The sequence below is a fragment of the Halyomorpha halys genome, unplaced genomic scaffold (assembly GCF_000696795.3).
Source record: "Halyomorpha halys isolate HHAL.00 unplaced genomic scaffold, Hhal_1.1 Scaffold155.1, whole genome shotgun sequence".
Taxonomy (NCBI): domain Eukaryota; kingdom Metazoa; phylum Arthropoda; class Insecta; order Hemiptera; family Pentatomidae; genus Halyomorpha; species Halyomorpha halys.
In genome coordinates this window covers 944,798-961,178 of record NW_027115270.1, presented here as the reverse complement: position 1 = coordinate 961,178, position 16,381 = coordinate 944,798, and the positions used below count along the sequence as shown (strand labels likewise).

Genomic DNA, 16,381 nt, shown 5'->3' with positions numbered 1-16,381 from the left:
GGAGTTCTATCCCCTCCTTCATTTGTTCTATTACCCTTCCAACCTTCAAATCCCTTATCTCCAGCTACCTCCTGTCCATCCAATTCTAGAAGAATAACAATTAAATGTTCAAATAAGATGTAGATAGATGGAGAGAGAGATTATATTTAACATAAATATTATCGAATGTTGTTAGTATTTCTAAATAATCTATAAACATGTATATAAATATATTCATATAATCATCATCATTTCATTCGTTTTCCTTAAATTTCATTTTATTTGAATACACCTTAAGATTTATGATTTGTTGGAGGATTTATTTATTGTTTTATTATCTTTGTTGTTGGTTTATTTATATATTTATCTTCTGTATTTGATGATTCTCATTTTCGTTTAAACTTATAAATATGTATATTAGCAGTAATTGGACCATTTTGTTTATTATTTTTAGTTTACTTGTATTTGGTTCTTATTTTATTAGAAGTTAGTCACCTTATGATTTATCATATGATATAAAGTTTTATATTATTTGACCTATTTTTATTTTTGATATTCTGTTAATTATTATTGTTTATGTTTTATTTTTTCAAATTCAATACAATAATTATAGATTATAATGGGTTATAATTTAATATTTATTTTATTCTAACGTTCTATAACCTAATTTTGATGGCTATAATATTATTCAAGAGGGATCAGTCCCGGAATAAATAAAGATTAATATTATTACTACTAAATAACCATACGAGATTATTTTAATTATTCGGAAACCGTTCATATGCTGAGAGTAGAAAGATTTTCTAGAATATCTCATTGAAAAATAACAATATTCCTCTTATTAAATTTCTCAAATCCCAATTCTATTAAAATAATCTCCAAACGTGTACTAAGTTCAAGTCCCACGAGGCTTATATTAATTAAAATCGCAAAAATCATGACAATAACTTGTGATAATTTATTATAATGAATACAAATATATACAGGGTCAAACTTCCTTTTCGCCTTCGCAGTTTTGCCCGTCTGGTAAAGCCAACTGAATGCTTGTAGTCTTTTAATATCAAAAATTGACGATTTTGTTTGTATTTTTTTAGCTGGAGTTCACTTATTTGGAATTATTTACTACTCTATCTCAGAAGATATATTTTTCATATTACAATTAAACTACTGTACCTATATATTCAATTTTAGTATATAATTTTAAATATTATTTATTTCTTGTTCAATAAACTCACTGGTTATATTAGGAAAATATTTCTGCGCGTGTGTCAGCGAAATTAGTAGATGGAATTCGATAAAAATTAATGATAAGCCATTCTTTCACTTATCAACAATATACTTACATTTTTTTTATTGAAATATAATTTAAAATATTACATATAAATACGATATTTGTATTATTTAAAACAATATAAGATATAATTATTAGACATTTAAAACATTATCAAATATTATTAAAAAAAAATTACTTGTGATACTTCATAGAACCATAATATTTGAAAGTTCTCCGAGTAAGTTAAATGAAATCAAAAGATTAGTAAAATCATGGTCGACATCCAACCACAACAGCCGCAGGGATGAAGTTGCTCTAACCCGCTTGAGAATAGGTCATACACTCCTCACGCACTCTCAGCTGATTAGAAAACTGCCACCTCCAACGCGCAAATATTGTCAGTCCTTTCTCACGATTAAACATATTTTTGAATAATGTACTCACTATTTGCCAACAATAAACAGGATAGGACTGATCCAAATTTATCAGAAGCTCTCACAGATGAGGAATCTTAAGTTACATTAGTGTTTAAATTCTTAAAAGCACATCGCCTTCTTTCTAAATTATAATTCCTCTTCGATTTTAATTATAATTTTTAGCATGCCTGTGGATAGCCAGAGTGTTTTACGCCTTTAAGCGACAATAAACAAACAAACCAGAATATTTTTATATATGTATATATAGTTGACCGTAAAAATTGATATATAACAAGATTTTTACTTTTACTTACATATATACTGAACATATATAGTAAGGGGAAGGGTTGCGATATGAAAAATTTCTTGTTCGACTTACTTGAAAATGAAAAGTCCTACAAAACTGAAATTACATATTTTAGGCGAGTGGATGTGACCAGTTTCTAAATAGTATTCATATAATCGATTTTTTACATGTTTTTGATTTTCTCAAAAACTACTCTAACGTTCCTTATTAAATTCAGTATATTAATGTAAAATTAAATAGTTTTTACTAGCTGCTGGATTTATCCTCATTTAATATAAATATTCTGACCGTATTTTCAAATTTGCTTCCACTAAAGCACCTTTAATTTTGTTTTGTTTTTAAAATAATTAACCATTTCACATTGTTATTATTAATAAAAAATAGATGAATATATGCTATGAAAGAATTTAATCCCAGATATAAGGGGACAAGAGATAAAATATTTCTCCAGGTTGCAAAAACATTTTTGGAAATAAAAGTAGTAATATAGACCTATTACATACTGTTGAAAAATCTGCATGTTTATTAATTATTATTAATAATCGGTGTACAATTATAAATAATATTAAGATTTGTACTAGCATGAGTCTCACTGTAAGCTGAAGGGCGCACGCGTAGTGGGTTTTCCTGTTTCGCCAATCTGATAACTGAGTTATTAAATAATCAGTTTTTACTTACATTTATACACATATTTTTATCTTTACATGACCCTTTCAGTTGATCAAATCATTCTTAGTATTTTTAATATTGATTCTTTAACAATTAAGCATCGAATGGTTAAGAGTAGGAAGTAAATTTTAGTAAACTGTTAAATTTATTCCATACTTTTGAAAAAAATAAATAAATAAATAAAAAACATTATTATAGTTTAACGGGTAAGTATTGTCATAATAAATAATATAAAAATATGAGTTCCGGTTTAGGTTCAACTTAAACATGCTGATTCCCGAAAATACAAGCGCGTAAATCCTGTTATAGTAATTATAACTATCTGCATGATTGATGGGCTCACATCAGGTTAAGATAACTTGTCTAGCGATGGTTCCACAAACATCCCTTCATCACAAATATTAATTTCACTTTTCCGGGAAATAAGGAAAATCCTGCCATATTAAAACAATGTATGATAAGTAAGCGTAGTGTGATCCTCGCACCCAGTTTTAGAATATTTTAGACTGATTTTAGAATATAAAATTATTTTTCAACTTGTGCATGAACACAAGGCTTTTCTACCATCGATACTGAGAAGGCAAATTAATAAAAACATTACGTTATTCATTGACATTTGATGGAAGTTTCAAGCAATAATAATTTATAACTAGTGGTTTTTATTTAGGACTTTTAATCAAATTCAAATATAAATATTTAATTTGAATCATATACAAAATGTTTCCGATGAATTATACTTCGTTTTGTAACACACAAATTAATTCCTAAAAAAAAAAATCTATAAAGAAGTCAATATAAAAAGTGTAAATTAACTCACAGAACAATAGGCGTGTGGACGAATCCTAATTTGTTTTGATGCTGTTATATAAAAAATATTAACAATACGATAAGTAACTTGAAATGGACAGCATAGTAACCGAATCGTTACATACTAACAAAGATGATATTCTTCAAATTTACAAATTTCTGACCACATTGTTTTAATATGGCAGGATTTTCCTTATTTCCCGGAAAAGTGAAATTAATATTTGTGATGAAGGGATGTTTGTCGAACCATCGCTAGACAAGTTATCTTAACCTGATGTGAGCCCATCAATCATGCAGATAGTTATAATTACTATAACAGGATACACGCGCTTGTATTTTCGGGAATCAGTATGTTAATAAATTGTATAATTACTAATAAAACAATAGTTAATATATTAAAACAAATTACATTTTTGGGGGGAAGTGTTTATTTTAATCAGTATTAAATATCATACTCCGTTTTTTAAAATATTTATATGACATTTCACATTAGTGGTACTGCTATGTTTTTGAAAACATTTTTAAAATTATTAGTTCATCGAGATACCACCGAAAGAGAGAATATGAAATTTTCTGGCTTCATTTAAATGCCTCTGCACAAAAGAACAAGGTTTCTCATAACCTTCAGTTTCCCGCATAGAAAATTATTACTTTAAACACACTGAAATTCTGGAGTTTCCGAGAACATTTTAATAAGAATATATTAGATCACTTGGACTCCTTGAAACTTTATGATGAATAAGGTACGTTCCGAATAAAGAAGTTTTGGAATTCTTCAAATCAATAGAATAAATGAAAAATTTTGAGATTCCAAAAAATTTTCGTTAATGTAAAATTTTAATAAATATAATTCACTCTTTACTTTCATAACTAGGCATCTTCGACTATTGCTCTTACTATATTATGACTTTAGAACCTATATAGATGGATATATTTTTTTATCAGTCCCATCGAATCATGGATCTTTCATTCACCAGGTTTCACCATAGTTCAAGAAGACAACAGTCAAAATAGGAAAAATGGCAATAATAAGAAATTCAATTTTTTATTTTAAAAACAAAATAAAATAGTCCATCATTTACTAACCGACCAAAAGTTTATGTATTCATGAACAAAGTAAGACAAATAAAAAAAAAAAATCCTTAAATAAACAACAAAACATACTACTATAATCGTACACGGTTTCATATTACTTGGGGAAAATCAGTTTTTTTGTTTTTACTTAAATATTTAATACAAATATGGAAAGATTAATTATAAAAAAAAGGTGATACATCAACTTAGAAAAGCTTAAACATAAACAAAAACACCGCATATAACTTCTTCATCGGTTAAAAGGTTTTATACACTCAATTTTAATTTGCCTTCGTCATCTTTCTAATCAAGGAATTTCCAAGATGAAAGAAGTGAGATCCATCTTCAACTTCAAAAAATCCAGTTATATCCAACGAAATTTTTCCTCATCCGCAGACGTAATCGATGTATATGCTTGAAAGCATTATAAATCTATAGAACTAAGATAATGCACTTTCTTAACATTACATGTTTCATTAAGGTTTCCCGGAAAAAAATTGAGAATTATCGCGTGTTTCAATTTTTGCAATTTGAACATATTTATTTTTCATAATTTATCAAAAATTTCGTTTAAATTTTAAAAATGACGTTGTCTCGTCTTCTTTGGAGCGCGGAATGTACTGCGTGGGAGTCTTTTTCGATGTAGAACAGGCTTTTGATCGAGTCTGGCACCCGGGACTGCTTTACAAACTCCGCAGATTCCTACCTTCTACATACCTTCTCGTCATCCGTTCCTTTCTCATCAATAGATTATTACAAGTAAACCACAACGGTTCCTATTCTACAATGGAGGGAAGAATAGGAATCGTTGTTCCTATTCTTCCCTCTATTCTCAGTCTGCTGGTGTTCCTCAAGGTAGTATCCTCGGTCCCATCCTCTACACAATCTATACAGCTGACATCCCAATCAATTCTAACACTATCCTCACCACGTATGCCGATGACACATGTGTGCTCGCTGTTAGTAATAATCCTTTAATTGCATCCCAAACTCTTCAATCCCATATCACAGCCCTCGAAGAATGGTGTCGTAATTGGAGGATTAAAATAAATTCCAACAAATCCCATCAAATTACCTTTTCCCTACGTCGTAAACTACTGACTGCCCTACAGTTTCATTTAATAATGTTACTCTTACCCCTGTAGAACATATCCGCAACCTTGGACTACATCTGGACAAACGACTAACCTGGAATCCTCACACAAGACTGAAAAGACAGGAAACTGCACTTCGATTTTGGCTATTACAGTACTTTCTGGACAAACGGTCCAAACATCCAATCCATTACAAAAATTATAAGGCCTATCTGGACAAACGGCGTTGAGCTTTGAGGCTCTACTAAACCTTCGAATTCCTCTCGTATCCAATCCTTACAATCCAAAATCCTTCCTAAAATCCTAAATGCTCCCTAGTTTGTCAAAAATAAAATCATCCACAAAGACCTTAATGTTCCATATGTAACTGAGGTAGCCTAAAATAGAGAGAGAGATTCTAGTCCTCATTACTCACTATGCGTATTTTGGAAAATGTTAACTATTGTTTGAGAATAACAAACGAATAATATAATAGTTCTGAGTGATTAAGAACAAATACCTTCAAACTCCAGTATTGCGAATCCATCGTTTCTTCCGAGAGGTCACGAATTTCTGAAACACGAAAGAAAAATTGTCATCATTAATATAAATAAGTTTTGTTATTGTAATAATAGAGCAATAAATGGAATATTTAATAAAATTATACCTTTAAAAATAAGATTTACTCATTTACCATTAATCTGTCAATGCAGCATATAACTTGCAACCATCTCAATGATTTTCATATTTTGGCTTTATTGATCAAATAGAAGTTTTAGGAATGAAAAAAAATGCTAATGATAAATAACTAACATAAAATACATGACAATTTCTACATCCTGTGTATTAATAAATTATTATCAATTCCTATTCTATGATTTCTTACTAGAAAATCTCATAAAAATGTTATATCTATAAATAAGTTGCTATGTATTGACAATACCGTATTCATATGTAAATATAATCTAATGTTAGTCCGAATTGATTTTATAGTTTAAACACCCTGCATGTCACCAGATTAACATAGCTTTGTAAATTGGTGAACACGACATTGGAAATGATATTCATTGATTAATTAGAAAGAATTACTTCTAGTATGCCATAGCAAGAAGGTCTGTGGTATCTAGCTCTTGGTTTGAATATATAGGTAAGATAGTTCTAAGAATTGTAGGTTGGTCCCCATGAGGAACCTATGGAGATATATAATAGAAAAAGAAATACACAATAATTGCTGCTTATGAAACACCCATCAACCGTAGAAACGCTGTTAGACAGAAACAGCAAGGAACAGTCTCAATGTAGAATTCTATCATAAATTCTCAAAGATTATAACTTATGTTTTTAAACATTATTTACAATTTTATTTTTAAAAAATATATAATTTTTATTTAGAAAACTGGAAGTGGTTATTATTTTTTTCTAAATTATGAAGCGAGAATTACAGAAAGGTTTTTCTGTCACTTAATGCAACCGAGGATTGAACTGAGGAACTGCGAGATTGGTCATTTCTCTTGTGTGCTTAGGACACTCCTGTATGATGTGCTTTTTTTTATAAAACCAAAGTATCCAGTTTATGAGGCTGAGTAAACCCAAGGTGAGCCATATAACTAAAAAAGATTGGCATTTAGCGATAGTTACAAAATAAATAATTATTTATCTATGATCCTTGGAGTTAATAGTATAGTGATTTACCTCTGTCCTACTATGCTCCTAATTTACAAATGTATTACAAAAAATATATTTAGTAAATATGATATTTTTTCAACTCTATAATCTATAAATAAGATTCAGATTGATTTAATCTCTAACAAACAGTCAAATTTTATATGTAATATTAGGAGATAATAGGAACTCACAGGAGATGGTTACAATAAGGCAGATCGTGGGAGGAGGGAGGAGGTGTTACAAGAATTCTGAATAGATAGAGCCAAGACTATAACAGTTTCCTATGTCCTATATTGCAGGACGCGTGTTGCGAACAATACTTGTATCTTTGAGGAGCAATTACTACTCCCGAAAAAGGTAAAAATGGCTTGAAAGGGTAAAAAGAGTAATCGTGGGAACTTTCCAGAGGTTTACTGCTGTTTGTTAATTATTTTAACATTTAAGCTAATTATTCAAACATTTGTATTATTTAACAAATGTATTTACAAAGTCACAAGATGTTATACGATGACTAACGAACACATCGGTATCCGTAAACATAGATCATGAATATTACCCAAATTTGGTATTTGTAATCGTAGTAGACGAAAACAATTGTCCATACTTTGTTATAATTCTCTACACTTTACCTCGATTCCAACTCAGAGGCGAGCCTACTGGAAAGATGGAGAGAGCCTTATGAACAATCCCGACCACAGCTAATTAAGAGGCCTCACGGAAGAGGCATTTATTTTTTTATTTGAGTGATAACCTTTTTTATCATTTTTAAATTAAAAATTTCGTGGTTCCTTAATTGAAGCGAAAATTCTTGGAAAAATAATAGGGTCCCATCACAAACTTTTAACATTAAGTAACTAAATGAATGCTATTTACAAAAAACAGACATGTACATATCATCACAAATTCCCTGTCAAGCAAATTTACCTCTTTACTCGAAATGACCCACTGGTTTTATTTTCAAATATTTCCTAATGACAAAAAGAAAAAATTTATAGAGAGAAAAAATATAAGCTCACGGTGATTATATCATTACTTGTATTATTGAATTAATCTATTTGTCTTTAAATAAAATATTTTAAACCGTTATTCGCAGTAACAGCTTCATTATATAAAAATATCATTACATTACATACTTAATCCTTCCAATTAAACGTAAATAATTCAGCATAATATGAAGAAGAAGTGTTTTTAAATAAGAATGAATTCCATTTAACCAATAACTGAGCATAGAACAGAGACTTTTACGGCGGTGAAGATGACATCTGAAAGATGAGTTGGCAGACCGAATAAGTATAGAGCCGCTAATAACGAAATTTCCTGTACTCTGGCTGTTTACTACGTTCTGATGATGTGCCGTAAAACCTAAGAGTAGCTGAATTTATGAACCAGAGGGCTACTGATGAAAGCCTCCATCGTTCTCCTTATCAAATGATGATATTTTACCTTCCCTCGCCCCCCCCCCCATGGAAAAAAATAATGCAGTTTCAAGTTTAAAATCCTTACTAGAGTCCTAAGATCACTAAAACAGATGCACTACCCATGGTTTGGTCAATTATCTGTTGTTTTTTTGTCTAAATAATAATTTGATATATTAATAGAATAGATTAATGTACGATCTATAATTAATTTAATTAAATTTTATAGAAGTATTGGAGTTTTCCGTATCATAACATAATTAGATAACTATGCTATACCTTGATGTAAAATGGGCTTATGATTATAGTTGGCGGCTAATATCTTAATATCATTCATAATTCTTGGTATTTTTTCAATTATTTTTTTTTACACAGGAAGTATAATATATAATCATAACAACTCTAACTACACTTTATTTATAGTTCATTATATATTCATTAACAACGTTTCGGAGTGTCCATCTCCAAGGCCTATGTTAATATCTATATACTATTGTCAACCTATCATCTTTATGTTAAATCTATCTGCTAACTAATTATACTTGCAAAGTTAATTATAATTTTTTTTTTTTTAATTTATTTATTTGTTGATATTTACAACTGTATAAGAAAATACAACCAGTAAATTTGATCATAATGACATATGATATGATACAAGATGTAGAGAAACTACCCAGTAGTAGAACTCTAAAACAGTTTACAATATAAGGTCACGAGGCCATCTTCTTTTCAGGCGCCTTGGAGGATTGCCAGGAATCAAGGTTAGAAACGAGTGGGTTTAATTATAATTAAAATGGATTTAGTGAATGACACAATTTCTTCCTTATTAAACTATAATAGTTTATTTCATATCATACAGTAACGTTTCTTAACGTTCTTAACAAATTGTGTCATTCACTAAATCCATTTTAATTCCATAAGACTCTTCCAGTTAAAGGATTATTAAAATTAATTATAATTAAAATTTATTAATTTAAAGGAAAACAGCCAATGTTCGTATGTTCTACTTTTAACGCTTATTGTTAGTGATAATTCTTTTTTATTATTACACTATTTTTTTCTTACTTGTATTTGCCTTCATATGTTTCTAAATATTTTCATGTAGTTAATTGTTACTTTTTATAAATAAGCGATTTTTTTTTTAATGTGTCTAATAACATAAAAAAAATCGTGATTATGTATTCATTAATCAAGTTTTGGTCCTGAGTTTTTATTAGCAATTAATTAATAAAATGAAACTCTCAACGTGCCATATTAAGGATCGTTGGGCACCCCTTGCCTTACCTTACGATAACACCCAACTTAACCTAACTCCCCCCCCCCCCATTACCTACTTTATTTTTAAATGCCACACAGAATGCACTTTTGAGTGTCTAATTCCCATTGAAATCACAACATGTCTTTTATAATTAAAATACATTTATAATTATAACTTACTCTAATATATTTATTAATATTCTATATTTCCTTGCTAATTACTTAGAAAAAATTATTTTATAACAATTAATATTTGGAATCTCTTAACTGACAAAACATTTTTCTCATGGTTAGATAATAAAAAATAAAAGCAATTTTTTTTAATTATTTTTTTTTTATTTCAATAAATTTACTAAAGTTATTTTAGCTGATTTTTTTTCCTGATAAACTCCATTCAAGAAATTTCAAATAGTTTCATAATAAGTAAGAAAAACTTAAAATCGTGGAAAATGGTACGGATTTACTTTGTAATTTAAAAAAAAAATACTTATAGCATATTTTAATTTATATTTTTTATAGAGTGCTACCAAGGGGTAATTTCTCTACACGCCTGTAACACTTTATTTTAACTAAGATCAAATTTACTGAATGTATTATATAATATACAGTTGTAAATTTCAATAAAGATATTAAAAAACAAAAAAAAAAATATTTTTTTACGGTTTAATCACAGACAGCATCTTAAAGCGTCAGATATTTCCATACAATTACCAAAGGTTTTAATTTATAATGAGTTTTTCTTTTGATTGTGCTTGGTGGCCGATAATTATGGAATAAGTTTTATAATGTACAGAATATTTAAACATTGTTTATTATACAAGCTTTAAATTTATATTTCAATATAAAGATTTAAATGAAGGACCTGTTTTTAATGTAGACACTAAAAAATAAAATAAAATGTATAGTTATTATTTGATTGCCTTAAAAAGTTCAAATTTTAAATCTAAGTTTTGAAGATTATTATTTTGGAATGACGATTTATAAGTCTGAAGTAAGTTGAGTAATCTTTCCATTGTTAAAATTAATTTTCGGAGACATGTGAAAGAAGTTCTCCTGGAAAGGGGACGGATCATTAATCTACGAGAAAGTGAGCCTGCTTCAGACATCATCATTGTTCAGGTAAGAATTGAACAATACACCTTTGGGTTAGTTAGTCCGGGACTATCAAAAAGATCGGAAAAAATTATCTTCGCCCTTTTTATTTTTCTATTTTACCAATTGTAAGATGTGAAGTTAGGATGAAATTATAGATGGTTGTTTCTACGAATATAATTCATTTTTAATCGATTAGTAGGCGACTTTTAATTTCAATCAAATCATATCACTATTCCCTGGAACCAGTTTTAGTTTATTCCATTACTCACTAATACTATAAAACTTCAAACTTCGGACTCGCTGATTTTTTAAAATCAAAACGAATTATTTTAAATTCTGGGTCGTAGTTCTGGGATAATTCTTAAATAATGGGCAACATTCAGAATTTTTCAATTCCAAAAAGTATAAATAAAATCAATTTTGAATTTTCTAGGATTTATTAATATTATCTAAAACTACTATTAAGAAAAATGTACAAATGGAATTTATGTATCTATTTTCGTGGCTAAAACGATGCCACGTTTATGATAAAGTTAAATTTAAAATATCATTTAATATTGAATTACTATCCAATTATGAATTAGGGTAACAAAAATTAATGATGATTAAATAAAAAAAAAAATCATAGTCCATGAGCAAATAGCGTTATAACTATAATTAGAGGGATATAACTAAGAGGTCTCGGCAATATTAATTCAAAATGTAAAATCTGTAAAATTGTACTCATCTGTAAAATTTCCTTTCCGGCTGGATTTTGAGTAATATGAGTGAAAGTTGCAGCCAACGTCAATTTTATAACTTAAGGGCTGTAAAAAAATTTCAGGATCCAGAAAGTTTCCTATTTCTGTCTTTAGTTAGAGGTTTTCTTTGTCCACGCCATGATTTTTTTTAGAAGTATATTTTTAAATATACAACCTCTTGTATTAACACAACAGTAAACAACGGTAACAAAAAATGAACGGAAATAATTTTTGCAGTCAGCTCAAACCTAGTTAAGATGTATTTGAATGTAAAGTAGCCACAAAATATGTATATAAAATAATATGAAAATAGACAGCTACGGCAATAAAAATTTTATGTCAATAGAACAGCAGTAAAATGTTGCAATATAAATTATATACCATAGACAGAAAGAAATGTTTCCAGAGATCGTATTATAACCAACATGAATGTATAGTGCATGTATATCCATCAACATGAATCCTTGCTGTATATTGAAAATAATTTTGTTCAAGAGCAAAATCTTTCTGTTAACAATAAATTTTCGTAACTGATATATACTTTAGAAGTAGAACCCGCTTCAGAATTGATTACTTAGTTTGTTTTTTTTACCTGATAATATTGAGAGTATTGTAAGGTAAGTCGAGATAAGTTCATGAAAGAGTATTTTTCTCAAATTGGTTTCGTTGGGAGGGCTGGGGGGGCTTCTAATACCATAGAAAAGAAAATATTTTAGTAAATCAATTATCTAAAAATTACTATATATAGTAATATACACTAGCTCTCAAACAAGTTTCAGAAAAATACCCATTTATGCTTGTCCAAGGATATGCATTTACCCCCACCTTACTCTCTCTCTCTCCCTCTCTTCTTATTATTAATTGAATAATTACAATATTCAATTTATAGTAAAATACAGCTACTAAACATAAAGCTATATCTCGTCTAAAACGTAAAATGGGACCTCATATATTCTTACATTTATACATAAAATGTTTCTTGTTTGTTTCCTACGGCAACATCTTTTAAAGCCACATAAGTCCTAATAAGCACATAAGCACAAAGTACTTGGGATGACATCTAGTGCGTTTAACAAGTGACCGGTTAAATATATTGCTCTCTTTATTGCTGTGCCGTTTATTCGTACCCGAACTCCATTTTCTTCAACTTTTATGTCTCTTCTCTACTTCAACCATTTGTTCTAGAAATAAAAGAAACTTTATATGAAGAATGAAAATTGATAGAATCTACTTTCGCAAGGTCGTACTCTGGAAGAGTAGAGTAACGGGTGAAAAAGAAGAGTGGGGCGAATCTTTTCTAATTCGCCCAGAAGTTAACTGTCAGTAAGCAACATGACAGAAGCATGTTAGTTATAAAAAAGCATGCCATAGATCGTTCAATGCAGCAGTAATCTAACAGTTATTGTTTTACGAAATTTTATATTATTTTATAATATAATGTTATATTGTAATAAATAAATACTGGGTGAATCCTATAGCTTTGAACCGATTATTTATTTAAATGTCGTTAAAACGGAACTTAGGCCTATACTTTTAAAAAATATAACAATTTAGGTTATTACTATAATATATTCTATATTTTTAAAATATTCTATTACAGAAATTACATAGTCGGAGGACGGGAAAAATGATACCTTAATGGTATATACATCTCAACGCATCATATGTGAAGTATATACTTGAAATTATTAAGATCTGTGAGAAGAATAACGTTGCATTAGATGATTACGCTCCAGGCCAGATGGTCCCAAAAATACAGTCTTATAGCCTTCTTACAAAATCTACACAGCTATAGTAAGCTGCTTCATTCTACATAATAATTTTTAGTTAGTTGAAAGGAAGAAAATGGATGAAAAAAAAATACAAAAACTAGATCCTGAATATTGTTTAAAGACTAGGAAACATTTTCTAAAGCAACCTCGCTAGAACAGAGAAAATTGACTATTGCAATATATCATATCCTCACTACAACATATTCAAAAATACCAGCAAAGAGATACAGAGATGTAAGAGATAATGTAATACATTATCCCAGAACAATTAAAACATACTGAATTGCGTTAGATCTGTACATTTAAGTATCCCACTTTTTGTTGAATAGGATGCCTTACCAAAAAAAATACTGAAGATAGGTTATTCTAGTACTATAGTAAGGGCTATCCGAAGTTCAGTTGGTTAGGCGTAGGTCTATCAATCTGAGATCTGCGGGCGGCGCCGGTTCGATTCCGGCCTGGGGCGTTGACTTTTTTCATAAAGCGGCGGGCCCCTCAAAATGAAAAATTTGACCCCCTACCATGGCTAGAATCGGGCAGTATAGAAATTCAACCGAATAAAAAAAAAAAAAAAAAGCTTAGTAAAGTAAATAAAATTATTTTTAAGAATAAGTAGAAAGAATCTTTGTTAAAACCATTTCAACTTAAAAAGCTTCCTTTCAATCAAGATTTTAAGAGAAAAAAAACTTTATGTTATTAATCCTCTTGAAATTTATAAACAACTTATATGCTTTGATTAATTTATTGTTTTATTTATTCATTCATTGTTTTAAAAATATATAACAAATGAATATGCTTACTTCAAAGACGGAGGAAGATGTGCTCTGTTTGAATAAGTTGAAAGTAGATTCAGCACACCTATGTGTGGAGATGACAAAGTATATACATGTTCCGGGTGTGGACTTAGGTTAAAAGCTTTCCTTCCAAGCATTCTTTGTTTTTAGGTAAATAGCTGAGACTTAAACTGTTTCTGATGTGTAGTAGGCAATAACTCTACCTTGACACAATATGACGTGGTTTGATTTCATATTTACAGAACGTTACTATTTTTACACTGAGGGTTCACTCATCCTGTTTAAAAGATTAGTACAAGGTCGCAAAATAAAGTGTTCTGAGGTAACGTTTTTATACTTTTTTGTTTTACTCAAACAAAGCAATATTTTTATTATTATTTAATTAATTTTTTTCAGCCTATCCGTATTTTTTACAATCGTTGGTTCAAAAGAAATGATTTCTTTTAGTCACGATATCAGGATAACTGATAATAGTAAAAGAGCACTGTGGAAAAAAAGTCCGAAATTCCATCCTAATGTTTGATAATATCAATTTAAATTACGTATAATTAGTCGAAATTGATGAGTCTGCTAAGTATAGCTAAGGGAAATACAAAATGGCGGTTACTTTAAAATGTTTAAAAGCAGATATTTTTCATTTGGAACTTCATATCTTTGAAACTACCTACAACACTAGGAAAAACCTAATATAGTATCATTTAAAGTAGAGTAAATAAGAAAAATATTAGCTCTAATCCTTAGGAATCCGAATTGTGACTGGAGCATTTCGAACAAGCTCCATTCTAAGTTTATGCGCTGAATCTGGACTTCCGTTCAGAAGATCTAAATTAGCCATAAACTACAGTTCAAAATTATATCCACAAACAAAACATCCGACACATAAATATATTTTTAATCCAAAATTTTCTATTATTTTTTGACAAAAACAGAATTCAACACTTCCGTTATCAGAAAGACTCTCCTCGGCTATCGCTTTTCTCAAAACGATAACAATTGACAAATCCGAAAACAATCATCCACCTTCCAACGTCCTAAAACTATTTTAGACCTGTACAAATACTCGAAAAATAATACCGAACCAGTATAATATAAAGCCCACTTTTCTCGTATAATTCATAACATGCCCGAATCCTTTATAATCTATACAGATGGATCAAAATCAGACCAATCAGCAGCATCATCCTTTGTAACAAATGACACAACGTTCAAAATTGAACTCCACAAACTATGCAACATATTCACTGCCGAACTAAATGCAATAGCAGCAGCACTTCACTTCTGTTTGTCTTTGAACCACACCAACATTACAATAATTACAGATTCATTAAGCTTGATAAAAGGTTTAGATTGTAAGTATCCAGAGCATCCGAAAATTTCCTACATCCATTTTCACTAAAAAACTCTACACAATATGGGTATGTCAGTTACATTTATATGGGTTCCAAGCTATGTAGGAATCGCAGGGAATGAACTAGCCAATCACGCTGCAAGAGAAGCACTCGCGCTTCCGGGATGGGGAAAAGCAATTTTAACTCCATCAGAGAATAGCAGGCCTCTTGTAAAGGAAGTCAAAGATAAATGGCCATCTTTGTGGAACAAAAGTTAATAAGTTAAAAATTATTAAAAAAGGTGTCAAGCCCTGGAGTACCTCCAGCCGTAAATGCCATAAAGAGGAAGTTTTACTGTCTAGGCTGAGAATAGGTCACACGAGGCTCACCCACTCCTATCTTATTTCAAAAGAAACACCTCCGAACTGCCAGGATTGCAACAACAATCTAACAATAAGCCATGTTTTCCAACGATGCCCATATTTCACACCACACCTCAATAGCTTGGCACTAAACCAAGATATCACAAAAACCCTTGGAGACGATGATAAAGCAATAAACTTGGTGTTTCAGTTTTTAAAATCACAAAATTTACTGACAAAAATATAACTTGATCGGAAGGGGAAAAAAATAATAATAATAAAATAATAAATAATCAAATTAAAAAATAAATAAAATTTAACGAATATTAGCAAAATTAAATAAAATATAAATGGC

General features: G+C 29.6%; 1 protein-coding gene across 2 annotated transcripts in view; it reads right to left on the bottom strand.

Annotated features, from left to right (window-relative positions):
- The window catches only part of Ms (Myosuppressin), a 377,051-nt gene that overhangs the window by 278,354 nt on the left and 82,316 nt on the right, over positions 1-16,381 (bottom strand). For both annotated transcript variants that reach the window (XM_067052342.1, XM_067052343.1), the window contains exon 3: positions 6,119-6,171. The gene's annotated coding sequence lies outside the window, so the exon portion shown is untranslated. The remainder of the gene's footprint in view (positions 1-6,118; positions 6,172-16,381) is intronic.